The sequence below is a fragment of the Carcharodon carcharias genome, chromosome 9, assembly GCF_017639515.1.
Source record: "Carcharodon carcharias isolate sCarCar2 chromosome 9, sCarCar2.pri, whole genome shotgun sequence".
Taxonomy (NCBI): domain Eukaryota; kingdom Metazoa; phylum Chordata; class Chondrichthyes; order Lamniformes; family Lamnidae; genus Carcharodon; species Carcharodon carcharias.
In genome coordinates this window covers 158,182,826-158,196,017 of record NC_054475.1, presented here as the reverse complement: position 1 = coordinate 158,196,017, position 13,192 = coordinate 158,182,826, and the positions used below count along the sequence as shown (strand labels likewise).

General features: G+C 41.9%; 1 protein-coding gene across 7 annotated transcripts in view; it reads left to right on the top strand.

Annotated features, from left to right (window-relative positions):
* The window catches only part of si:zfos-2326c3.2 (mitogen-activated protein kinase kinase kinase kinase 4), a 280,244-nt gene that overhangs the window by 84,663 nt on the left and 182,389 nt on the right, over window positions 1-13,192 (top strand). The window lies entirely within an intron of this gene.

Genomic DNA, 13,192 nt, shown 5'->3' with positions numbered 1-13,192 from the left:
ATACATGTTTCTCCCTTTTAATGCAAATTCCAGTATTTCCATGTTTTACAGCTTTACTTTTTCCATAATATAAATATTTTCATAGTACTCATCAGTAACCTTTGGAAAAAAATAAACACACTGTTTGGCTTATCCTCTTATGGCTACGTGTAAAACCTTGCCATCTCTTTGAAATTCAAACCACTCTGGTTTATCTAAAAATGCAAATGTTCCTCATACCTCACATTCTAAAACTTCAGCCATGTTTACGCATTTAGCATTTCAAGCTTAGCTTCCCTTCTTGATACACCGAAGCACCCAGACCAGCTGCCTCCAATTCAATTAAATCCCATACACACCCATACACACAGGCATTATCCAAACACCACAATTAACTCACTTTTACAATAAATCATAATAATATTATGAAAATTATTATAATTTAATGACAGAAATGACCAAGCAAGCTTTGTATTATGGGTTTGTTTGATGTCTCGATGATGAGATCTTGAGAATTGTATATTTAAACATTTATTGTTAATTTTTAACTATTTACAAATCCCAGTTAACGACATGCATGGTGCTACTACCAACTGTCACCAGATGTTTCTAGAATGTTCTCTCTTACTCTAATACCATGTGACTCTATACATCATACAATGGGCGGTATTATTCTCCAGTCACATGTTAACCCTTGCTCTGCCGAGCACTTTTACATCATAATGGCATGTAGGCACATATGATATCATATCATACAACACAAGCCGCTCATTTCATGGGCAATTAGGAATGGATAACAGATGTTGGCCTTGCCTGTGACTCCCACATCCCATGAAAGAATAAAAACTAAATCCCTTCATCCCAAGAATCAGTCTAGTGAACCTTTGCTGCACTCTCTCTAAGGCAAGTATATCCTTCCCTAGGTAAGGAGAGCAAAACTGTACACTGTATTCCTGGTATGGTCTCATCAAGGTCCATACAATTGCAGTCAGGCCTCTTCATTCTTATAACCCAATCTCTTTCTGATCTTGGCTGACATAAAATTTGCTTTCTTAATTGCTTGATGTACCTACTTGTTAACTTTCTAGGGTTTGTGCCCAAGGACATGCAGACCCCCCGAATACTAACATTTGCCAGCCTCTGACCATTTAACAGACATTCTACTTTTCGATGGTTCCTTCCAAAGTGGGCAACTTTATGCTTCAATATATTAGATTCTATCTGCCATGTCCTTGCCCTCTCAGATAATCAGTTTATATCCATTTGCGGCCTTTTTGCATCCTCCACACAGCTTAATTTCCCACCTAACTTTGTAACATCAACAAACTTGGTTATATTATGCTCTCCCCAAAAGCTAAACAGTGCCCAAAAAGGAGCTCTCTCCCCACAGCATGCTGGGAGATTTGCTCTCCTAACATGGCGGAGGGGCCCCCAGCTGTTGTTAAAATGCCAGCGGAGACAGGAGGAGGCCCTTAATTGGCAATATATGTGGCTCAGTTGTGTTCTGGGAATTGAGCCACCTGATGCCTTTCCCACTGCAGGCAAAATGGCAGGAAGGCATTGGGTGTGACTTCCTGCACCATATTGCCAGCCTTCCAGGCTCCTAGCCCATCACCAAAACTCACTCCGTGGTTAACAGATGCCAGATTTTGTTTAATGCCTTCCACAGCAAAATCTCGACTTTTAACACGTTCGTTGCTAGTACAATATCAACCCACTAATCCTCTGTGTTTTCAGGCAGGTTCGAACACTATTGGGCATCTCTACAGCTGCAGATTAAAAACAAATATGTCAGAGGTTTCCTTTATTCTACTATTGGACATTTTATTCTTCGCTGTGCTTCAATGAGCTTTAGTTTTGACAAGATGGTCGCAGCCTGTCTTTCACAACATGAATCAGACTGTCATGATTGCAATTTATTGCTTCCACTTCACTTTACTGCCAGCTGCACTACTTTTGCAATTTGTTCAAAAGGAAAACTAAGAGTTCTGAGATTTCAGTCTCACTTATTCAAATTTTCACACAATGAGCTGCTACCTTTCAGAAAGTCTGTTCTGTATTCTGTTGCCTTAATTAGCCAATGACCATTAGCCGTATCTTCTTCCGTGAGTTGTAGGATTGCGCCGAAAAGGGTCATAATCATGTTTAACTCCTCCCAGATTGCACTTGCTTTCTGGTTTTGTCATCCTTCCTGTGTGATTGGAATTGGAAAAGAATCATTCCAATACTAGACGTGACAAAAAAAAGTTGCAGGTGGCATATTTTGCTTCTGAAGGGCATTCAAAGTCAACTACATAGTGTGTGACTGGAATCACATGTAGCTCAGGCCAGGTAACCAAGGCAGCTTCCTTCCCCGAAGGATATGAGTGCACCAGTTGGGGTTTTACAACAATCCACCAGCTTTTACTTTGCCCGTGGTTCTGCCGAAAGCCGGAGACTAGCCCCACCCAAATTTCAAGATAGGTTCATTTTTGTCAAGGGGTGTCAGTGCCTCCAAGGCAGCATCACTGACTGCCACCCTGTCCAAAGCAGGTCCATCCTCCTAAGACAACACAGAGTCATCAAAGAAAAACGTCACAATTTCGCAGCTGCCACCTGAGTCACTCCTCACAGACAGGAAGCGGAATTTCACAGCCCCATCATGGCGTGGGTGTGGCCGTAAAAATGCGGTGAGCCGCTCAAAAGACCATAGACTTCGGCGGGGACCAGAAAATCCCACCGGCGGGAGGGGCCGTAAAAATCCGCCCGAGGTCATTGATCTCAAACAAGATCAATGACCTTGCTCTAGTGTAAGCCTGGTTCTTTTAGAAGCCTCAAACTGACTTACAGCCGGCCTCAACTGGCATGTTTTCACGCCAAGACATAAATGGAGGAACATCGTGGGAACAACAGCTAACACCTCACTCTTGATTTAGGAATTCCCCTCCCTCTTCCCGACTACTCATTTTAATTCCACTCTCCAGCACCTAGTCAGTAGCCTTGCAGGTTACGGCACCTCAGATGCAGATCCATGTACCTTTTAAATGAGTTGAGCATTTCAGCCTCAGCCACTAACTTAGGCAGCGAATTCCAGATGCCCACCACCTGCTGGGTGAAACATTTTTCCTAATGATTGACAGGCAAGCTGGTATAGTTTAGGCAAAAACATTAGTGGGGTTGGCTGGGTTCATATCCTGATCGACAGCTTTAAGAGGCTATTAAAGGATTAGCTGTCTTTAATGTGGCTGGTGAATAGAAGTTTGTGCCTCTTACAATAGCTTGACCACTTGAGGGGATTTAAGATTGCTGAATAGGTTTCATAAGTGCGATTTTTAAAAATATCAAGTACGTATGAATGAGAGCTGTCTTAGATTGTTAGAAGTTTATTTTTCTCATCTCCACATGGCTCCAGAGGTCTGCCCATAGTGGACACTGGGTGAGTGGTTATGGAGGTGATATGGTAGGCATGGAGGTGGCATTGGGTTATGAGGGGGCATGGTGATAGCATTGCAGTATGAGGGAGCATGGAGGTGGCATGTGAGTATGAGGGGGCATGCTGATGGAAGGGACAGTATGGGGGTTGGGGAGAGTGAGGGCTAGGGGATCTCATAGCCTTTTATACAACTGGGTAGAAATCATAGAGAACTGAGACAGGCCTTTTAACCAGCCCACCTCAGCACTTGCCCAGCTCCATGACCACCTCTGAACTGCCTCCGGAGGTGGTGGGTCTGACTCGATAATGCCCCTGCACACCCAGAGCAAAAATGGTCATGTGGGTTTGTTTCCATGGAGACGGGTTTGCTGAGCTGGGAGATTTCCTGACTCAAGCCTCCTGCCTTGTGATGAAAATCTGTCTCTCTTGTTGATTGGATCAGTTTAATATAGGGGAGAATTTACTGGTCGGCAAGTAGTGGGCGGGGCCCGCTCGCCGAGGCGTAAAATGACACATGGTGACATCGGGCAGGCGTCCCAAAGAGCCCACGCGGCCTTTGCATTTTTCATGGAACCACCGGGCGGGATGAGGTTTCATGAAGCGTTTATAAATTAAATACATTTTTAAATTAATGTTCCTTGACATGTCCCAGATCATGTGACGGGGGACATGTCTTAAAATATTTTCAATTCTTTATTTAAATGTTTGAACCTTAAATAAATCTCCCTGAAGCACAGAGGTGCCTCAAGGGGATTTCTGTGCTCTTTCGCATGCATGCGCAAAAGAGCGCAGGCCCCGACTCAGGGAATCCCCCCACGTTGCTGCATAGGGAGCTCTCAGTGCTCCCGGGTGAGCGTCATGCTGGGCAGGCCTTAATTGGCCCGCCCATGTCAAAAGGCGGCACACACCCGATCGGGGCGCTGATCGGGTTCGCGCTCGCTCCCGCCTGCCCCCGCACAATCGCGCCCCCCCCCCCCTCGTCCCCCCAACCGTGATGGGGGGAAAATTCCACACATGGTGTAAGTCTAGCATGGTATTTCTACGTACTTGCTATAAATCTCCTGTCTTTATATAGTTAACTAATTTCTAAATAAATATAGCTGTTAGTTTTAACCTGAAGAATACAACCTGATTCCCTTTTGGGTAGATAGAATAATGGCCTGAATCTTTGACTCGATGATGCTGGGTGGGCCTTAATTGACCCGCCCATGTAAAATAATGGTGCAGACCCGATTGGGGGTGCCAATCAGGTCCGTGCTTGCCCCCACATGGGGGTGGGGGTGGGGGGAGAATTCTCCCTAATGTATTGGCAGCTTGTGGGCTCTGATGCATCATGCCATAATGAGAGGCTCATTGACCTTGGTGTACAGGGCACAATTTCAAAATTTGCAGATGATACGAAACTTGGAATTACTATGAATTATGAAGAGGATAGTGTAGAACTTTATCAGGGCATATGTTATTGGAATGGGCAGACAAATGGTAGATGAAATTTAATGCAGAGAAGTGTGATTTATTTTGGTAGGAAGAATGCAGATATACAACATAAAATAAAGGGTACAATTGTAAAGGAGTGCAGAAACAGAGGGATCTGGGTTCGTATGTGCACAAATCATTGAAGGTGGTAGCAGGATAAAGAAGAAGTTAATTAATAGAGCATATAGTATCTTTGCCTTCATAAATAAGGGCATAGAGTTCAAGAGCAAGGAAGTTATGTTAAACCTATAAAACATTGCTGTGGCCTCAACTGGAGTATTGCATCTAGTTCTGGGCATCATGCTTTAGGAAAGATGTGAAGGCATTAGAGAGGGTGCAGGAACGATTCATGAGAATGGTTCCAGGGATGAGGGGCTTCAGTTAAATAGATTGGAGAAGTTGGGGCTATTCTCCTTGAAGAAGAGATTTGATAGAGGTGTTCAAATCATGGGTATCTGGACAGAGAAGATAGGAAAAAACTGTTCCCATTGGTTGAAGGATTGAGAACCAGAGGGTCTAAACTTAAGGTAATTGGCAAAAGAAGCAATGGTGAGGTACTGAGAATGAGCAATGAGGGAAAACTGTTTTAGATTTGAGTGGTTAGGATCTGGAATGCACTGCCTGAAAGTATGGTGGAGGCAGGGCCAATCAAGGGATTCAAAAGGTAATTGAATCTTTAACTAAAAATGGGGAAAAAGCAGGGGAGTAGCACTAGGTGAACTGTTCCTTCAAAAGGGCCACCTCAGACACAATGGACCAAATGGCCTCGTTCTGTCTTTTAGCCATTTTAAGTTTCTTCAATTCCATGATAGTCCGATAGAATGGTGCCTCATTCATATTGCATATAAGATTTCATGCTACAATCGATAGGAGGCATGAATCTGTTAATGAAAACTGTTTTGCTGTGAGTACAGGTTGAGAGTGTTGAGAGGAAACCTGGATCACAACAATCTGTAAACTCTGTGTTTCTGTACTCAGTTACAATCAAAATCACCCCAGAAATAGCTTACATTAAAAACACCATGTTAATGGCTCCAGTCAGAGCCATTTAATAATTTCAGTTCTTCATTTTAGACTCTTTGAATTGATGGGAATTTCCCATTTCAATACTGCTTTGTGTGATAGAGAAATATGCTTTTGAGACCATTTGGATAGTGAAAATCCCCTATGACCATTCAACAGATCAGATATAATTTATTTTGATAATTTGGCTGTCACAATAAGTATCAGTGCCATAGACTGTTCTGTTTTTCATATTTTTTCAAGCAAGACTTTAGTTGCTCCATTGTTAAGTGCATGGTATACCTTTTCCCATTCTGCTGATACAAAACTCTGCTTTGCCACTTTCTCGGAAGATTCTGTCTATGTCAGCAATTGATGTTTCCTCCTTCTGCTGTGACCATCACTGAGACACAAGGGAAACATTCAAGCCCTGGAACTGATGTTGAGGAAAGCCATACTACTACTCCTTAGCATTATAAAGCTGTGTTCTGAGGAAAGACTGGTGAACTTTGGCTTTAAGGCCTTGAATGGAGGTGTCTTATTTGTTACCTTATAGAGTGAATAGTACAGCAAAGGTCACTCCAAAAAACAAAACAATAGCCATAGAACAAGAGTTCTAACAAGTCAACAGTAAATTCACTCTAGGTGTGATCAACCTTTAAGTAGGATAATGAAGATTAAAAGCTTTAGAATCTTTAAAAGAAAATGCATGCTGTGCTGATTGGGTGGTAAACTCTCTCTCCTATACAAAGTGGCTATACTTCATAATATTTCATTGGCTGTGAGGTGCTTTGAAATTTCCTGAGGCTTTCCTCATCTGGTAACTAACTTGTAATTTTGTTGAGCTAGGCTACCAGTTGATACTATTTATTGATGGATTGTGCTGTGGGCTCATATTTACTTGGGTTTATCATGAGAGGCCTTACACTCAATAGAGTGTGGAGACTTCCTTTCAACTCGATGACTGAACAATTGCAGTGGTTCGCCACAGCAATCTTGAACAGGGGAGATCTTATTGCATCAAGGTTTAAAGTAATTTCGCTTTTGCTCCATATAATTCGATCTACTTCCTCTGCACTCCAAGATGTTTGGCTTCCTTCTGAGGAGCCCCCGCAAAGCCAGCCCGGAACAACCCAAGGCAAAGAAGCTAGCAACCACATCCTTGACCACCCTAGCTCATACAGCACCACTTATACAGGTTAAATGGTCCTCCTTGCATTATGTTCAGAAGTAAAGTCCACGGCCTGTGGAATGCACCAATGCTTCCGCCAATCTGACTGGCTTTTTCACATCCCTCAAACCTAGTGGTCTTGCTCCAACGGGCAGGAAAGATGACTTAATTGGGGCAAAAAGTAGAAATGTCACAGAGAAGTGAATAGTTCCTGTGTTTCCTGAGAGAGAACAAAATCCCTGTGGGGAGCATCCCACAGAACGTGTAGGTTTAGTTAATATTTATTGGAAAGGAAATGACAGTACTCTACCACAACATGACTTTGTGACGCTGCCAGAGGGACTTCCTTATTAGCTGGGAATAGGGAAGGGAACCCCCCCCCCACAACTCCCACCCCAACCAAAGCCTGATGTCATGTCAACCCATGTCCCCATCCCAGCTCTGTAACATGATAGGACAGTGGGTTTTTTTTCTCCCTTTTGTGACTCACATATACAGCATCAGATGATTGTCCTTCAGCACCTCAAATTCTTTCACTGCTGCTGCTCCTGTACCAAAATGTTTCAATTTTTCATCTCTATGCTAAAGATAAAATTATCAATGATTACAATTTAGAGGAAATTGTGATATATCACACTACGAAGCAGATACCTGTCAATGGTCCTGAAGCTTATGATCTGAAAGTTTTCAAATCCCCCTGACAAATTTGTGATCTAAACCTCTGGCAGTTCTACACAAACATATGAAAATGGTGGGCAGGAAAAGATCAGCTGGTCCGTTGACCCTGCTGCACTCTCACGATGGTTGGACTGTCAGGACAATACACTTCCTATCACCCAGCTGGCAGTAATTGTTGTAAGGGTTTGTTCAGAAGGCCTCATGAAGAGGCCTAGAGGCTTGTAATGTTGAACAGTAGTGTTTATTGGTAAGGCATAACTGTACACATAGGTACAAGATATGACCCAAACTAGGGACTACCTTCATGCTGACTTCGACTCCAGTGTCTCCATACAACCCTGTCTTCTGTCTACTGTCATGTGTCTCTCTACGTCATACTGTGGGTGTTACTGTTTCTAAGCTTCTGGGAAATTCCTTACTGGCCCCACAGGCAATCAAACCCAGTCAAGGAGATCACACTGACCAAATGTAGGTTAACTGGTCACCTTACCGTCCCTTAACTTACCTTCCATATGCTGCTATATCTCTTGGAACAGGCTCGATGGACAATATGGCCTAATCCTGTTCCTATATTTACTTGTTCTTGATATAATCCTTGTTCTCTTGCGGAAAGACAAACAGTTTCTCCATTCAAAAGTAGTTAAGATCTTCTTTCAACAAATTGTTAGAAACAATACATTGTCTGTGTATTTTTCTGATGTTCTCGAAGTGCCCTAACATCTTATTCTACTGTATAAAAATATGCTGATGATAAACAAAAGGTCTCCAGTGTGAAATAGTTGTTCTTAAAATTGAATTGCACTTTTTCTAACGTTGGACTACAGTTCTGTGTAGAAATAGCAAAACAAAAATTAGTTGTCCTGGATGCATCATGGTAACAACAAAGTGGAGTCACAAAGCTTCTTCCATTGACTTTACAGCCAGAAAAATGTGCATTTGTTTAATGTGTTTGGATCCAAATGTTTGTTTCTTTTGGACCAGAGGCAGGGGTGAGAAGCAGATTGTCCTGTGTCTGACAATCCAGAGGGAAGTCCTTAATCTGTGCTGCTGAAGAACAGGTTCAGGACCTTTGTTTTAGAATGAGATCCTCTTGTTCTCCTGTCTTTCGGATGAGGTACTAAAAGGCTGCCCCACCTGCCCTCTCAGGTAGACTTGGAAGACCCCACAGCACTATTTCAAAGAAATAATGGAAATTTTCCCCAGTGTCCTGGCCACGTTCTCTTCCCAATTCGCTTGACTAATAGAGATTATCTGGTCATTATCACATTGCTGTTTGTGGGAGCTTGCTGTGCGTAAATTGACTGCCATGTTTCCTTCATTATAACAGTGACCACACTCCAAAAAGTATTTCATGGGCTGTGTATAAATGCTATATACATGCAAGTCTTTCTTGATTTCTTTCCTTCTTCCTTTGTGGACCGTGATATCAGTTTGCAGGAGAATGTGCTGGAGCAAGATGCTGTTTTCATGCCCTCTGCAGGGATGAGTCAAAATTGAAAGAGCTAGAACACATATTGCACATCTCCATGAGGAAAGCTAGCTATAATTCACTGGAGAATTCATCATTTGTCGGTTATGCCATTAGCCTCGCTGGTGCAGATACTTATGATGGCTGCAAAGATTCATTCTACTCTGAACACTTGCGTGTAAAGATATAGTTCACATTTCCATGGCTGTGACACTTTGAAGCACTTTTCATACCCTTATGATTCATTTTTATTCTGTCGGTCTTATGATTTGAATATGTTTTGGGCATGTGTTGTGGTAAATACCTCCAACTCGTGAAGCTGTTTTGTGACACTCATGACTAGGTCACACTTAAGCTGCCCACGTGTGAAAATAGTTTATTGTTTTTTTTCCCAGACATGACAGATGGTCTGGCTTTAAGACATAATTACAAAGGGCAGGAAGTTAGAGCAAAACAGTCTCATTTAACACTCTAGCTCCCATTGTTTTGCATCCAAGAAAGAAAAAGCCCACACTGTTCTCTTATGTTGTTTGTAGATAAAATCACTGTTGCTTTGTGTAGTATGTTGATTTTGCACCAAAGAGCTACAGAATTTCTCCTGAAAACACTGTCACGTTGTACATACAGCTTCCTAACCCCGAGTGCTGTGTTTTGCATGTGGAATTCATGGACTGGTGTCCAGCAATCTATTAATACAAAGCTCTTCAAACCTTTCCCTTTGAACTAGTGAAGATGGAAGTGAAACTGAGCTCCCTCCCACCTGATCGTAACTGATGTGGCACCACTACTCTCTGTACAGTGCAGAATAAAAGGAAATGGATACACCTCGTTCTGTGGATTTAACATCTGGATATTAACTGTGAAATGACCAAATTCTGCTGCCAACTGAGTGATTTTTTTTTAATGCCAGTGAAATCAAATTTTCTAACATATAAATGCACTAACATTCTGGTGTAACTGGGTCACAGAGGCTTTGATACCTGTTTAGGGCACATTAATGATCAAGCTGAGTCAAGAGGTCAGTACAAATTGCAGATGCATTCATCAGAATTTTCCAAATCACTCCCTAGTTCAATAATTGTGCTCTTTGGCTTGGAAAATTGCAAATGTCTCTCCATTGTTCAAGAAAGGAGAAAGGGAAAAAACAGCCAACTTTTAGACCTGTCAATTCAACATTGGTTTTGTGCTAGTTACTGGAACCCATCAGTCGAGGCAGTGATTGAGCGCTTTGACATGCATGAGGTGATCAAGGAGAGTCAGCATGGATTTGTGAGGGGCTGGTCATGTCAGAATACTTTTATCAACTTTCTTTTTGAGGACGTCTCCAGAATGGTTCAAAAACCTCAGCTTTTCACCATAAATATTAAGGAATTGGACGAAGGAATTGGGAGCTTGTGCCCAAGTTTCCAGATGACATGACTTTAGGAGGCGCAGTAAGTTATGTGGATGGGAATAGGAAGTTACTAAGGGACCATAGACAGACCAAGTGAATGGGAAGATGAAGTTCAATGTAGTAAAACCTCCCTGATGGTGAGAAACCAGGATGAACAAAGGGATTTTGACGTTATGTACATAAGTCATTAAAAGCTGCTCGATAGGCACAAAAAAAAGCCAAAACTGCTAATGGAATGTTGACCTCTATCTCAAGAGAGTTTGAATTCAAAAGTTTGGAAGTGATGCTTCAGTTGTACAGAACCTTGGCCAGACCCCTTCTCTTTCAAAAAGTTAAGTTTTTTTTTTAAAAAAAATGTAACTTTTTAGTGGTACCGTCCCTTTGAGGCCACGTGTAGAACATGTTTCCAGCATGCAACCTGCCCAGTTTGGAAAAGGGAGCATCACACAGACTGAATCCCTCCTATGCACCTGTTTCAGGCATGGGCCCTTGATGCTTATCCCAAAATGGCAGGCGGCGCATATCCAGTGCAGAATCTGCATGCATACATCAGATGCTTTTCTGCCCGTTTTGCAGCCCTGAAACTGATGCAGCATACAGTGTTCCTGAATTCCAATGTATTCACCAAGAGAAGAGTGTGAAGATATGAAAACAACAGCAACCTGAAGCCTGAAATTTGTGAGAAATTTATTGACCTTAAATATAGCACAACCACAATCAAATGGATCCCCACCAGGTGTAGTTGAGTAATGACCTAAAAGGGACAGGCCAAGTCAAGTGTTATACATCATTACTGTTGCTCCAGATGCCAGCATGTTTATGGGCAATGCCATGGGACCTAAGCTATTATATCTAAAAGTGCTTTGCATTTCTTTGTCCTGAAACTGTGCTTCCATTTATACCACACAGCTTTCCATGACAACTAATCCAGTAACAAAAAACAAAACCATTGTTTTCCATTTTATTAAATGTTCTTTTCTTCCGCTTTATCTTTTATTACTGAAAAGATATCGACATATTTATGTCCTTGGCCTGCTGCAATGTTCCAGTGAAGCTCAACGCAAACTGGAGGAACAGCATCTCATCTTCTGACTAGGCACTCTAGAGCCTTCCGGTTTTAACATTGAGTTCAACAACTTCAGATCATGAACACTCTTCTCCATCCCCACCCCCTTTCCGAACACCCCCACCCCTTTTTCCAATAATTTATTATATTTTAAATATATTTTTCTTTTCCCACCTATTTTTAAAATTTATTTCAATCTATCGTTTTATCGCCACCTTTTAACCCATTTTGATCCCTTCCCCCCACCCCACCCCCATTAGGGATATCTGCCACTTGCTTGTCCTGCTTTCTACCCTTAATGTCACCATTAGCACATTCCTTAGATAACATTACGACTGTCAACACCTCTTTGTCCTTTTGTCTATGACGTCATTGGCAATCTTTTCTTTGCCTCCACCTCTCACTGGCCCTCTATCCTGCTCTACCTGTCCCACCCCCCTCAACCAGCTTACATTTCACCACATTTCTATATTTCTTTGGTTCTGATGAAGAGTCATACGGACTCAAAACCTTAACTGTATTCCTCTCCGCAGATGTTGTCAGACCTGAGTTTTTCCAGCTATTTTTGGTTTTGTTTCAGATTTCCAGCATCCACAGTATTTTGCTTTTATTGATGTATGTATGTCTATTTTATACTGTATGGAGTAAAATAACTCTCAACATCACTGGCCCTGACTTTCAATTAACTGCATTGCTTTTGGTGATTTTCCTTTGGGAAACTAAGGGGTTCAGACCCTGACCCTTGTTTCTTTGGTAACCACAAATTGTTTTATGTGCTATAGTTATCATTCCTGTGGTTGGTTAAAAAACATGTTTTCTATGATATAATAATATGCACATTAAATTATCAAAAGAATGGGCCATATAGGAAATATACAGTTGAAAGGCGAATTCTCAAACCATTAATTCAGCACAGAACGAAACCATTCATCCCATCATGCCTGTGCTTGTTTTTTGTAGATCTATTCAGCTAGTCCCACTCCACTGCTCCTTTTCCATGGCCCTGCTATTTTTTTCTCTTCATGCATTTTTTCTGATTCCCCTTTGAAAGTTGCTCTTGAATCTGCTCCCATCACCCTTTCAGGCATTCCAGGTAAATAATTAACTGAGTTTAAAGTAAAAACTTCTGAAGCCAATTAGTCTAGTTGGATTTTACTTAATACATATACAATTATGCGATTTGTGTCAACCTGTGATTTTTTTCCCCTATACAGCAGTAGCTTAGTGCACCTGATATCCAATTCTTAGAGCTCCGTAAGGATATTAGTACATTATATAGGTGTTTCCCCAACTTTCCCCAACTCATCCCCTTCGATAATATCCTGACACATCTGCTGGTGAAATCTGGTCTTGTGGATATCTTGTGTTCAATCTGTCTGCCTGTTGGGTTTTTGGAATATATGTCCACGCTATCCATGGTATTATGAACTAGTCACCCTGAAAGGGCTCCGATTTATGGATTCAGAAACCTTAGTGAGGAACCCTACTGATGGTTTTGAGCTTGCTGCAAAGTGTTGAAGCATTATATCTATGGTATATTTTGCCTG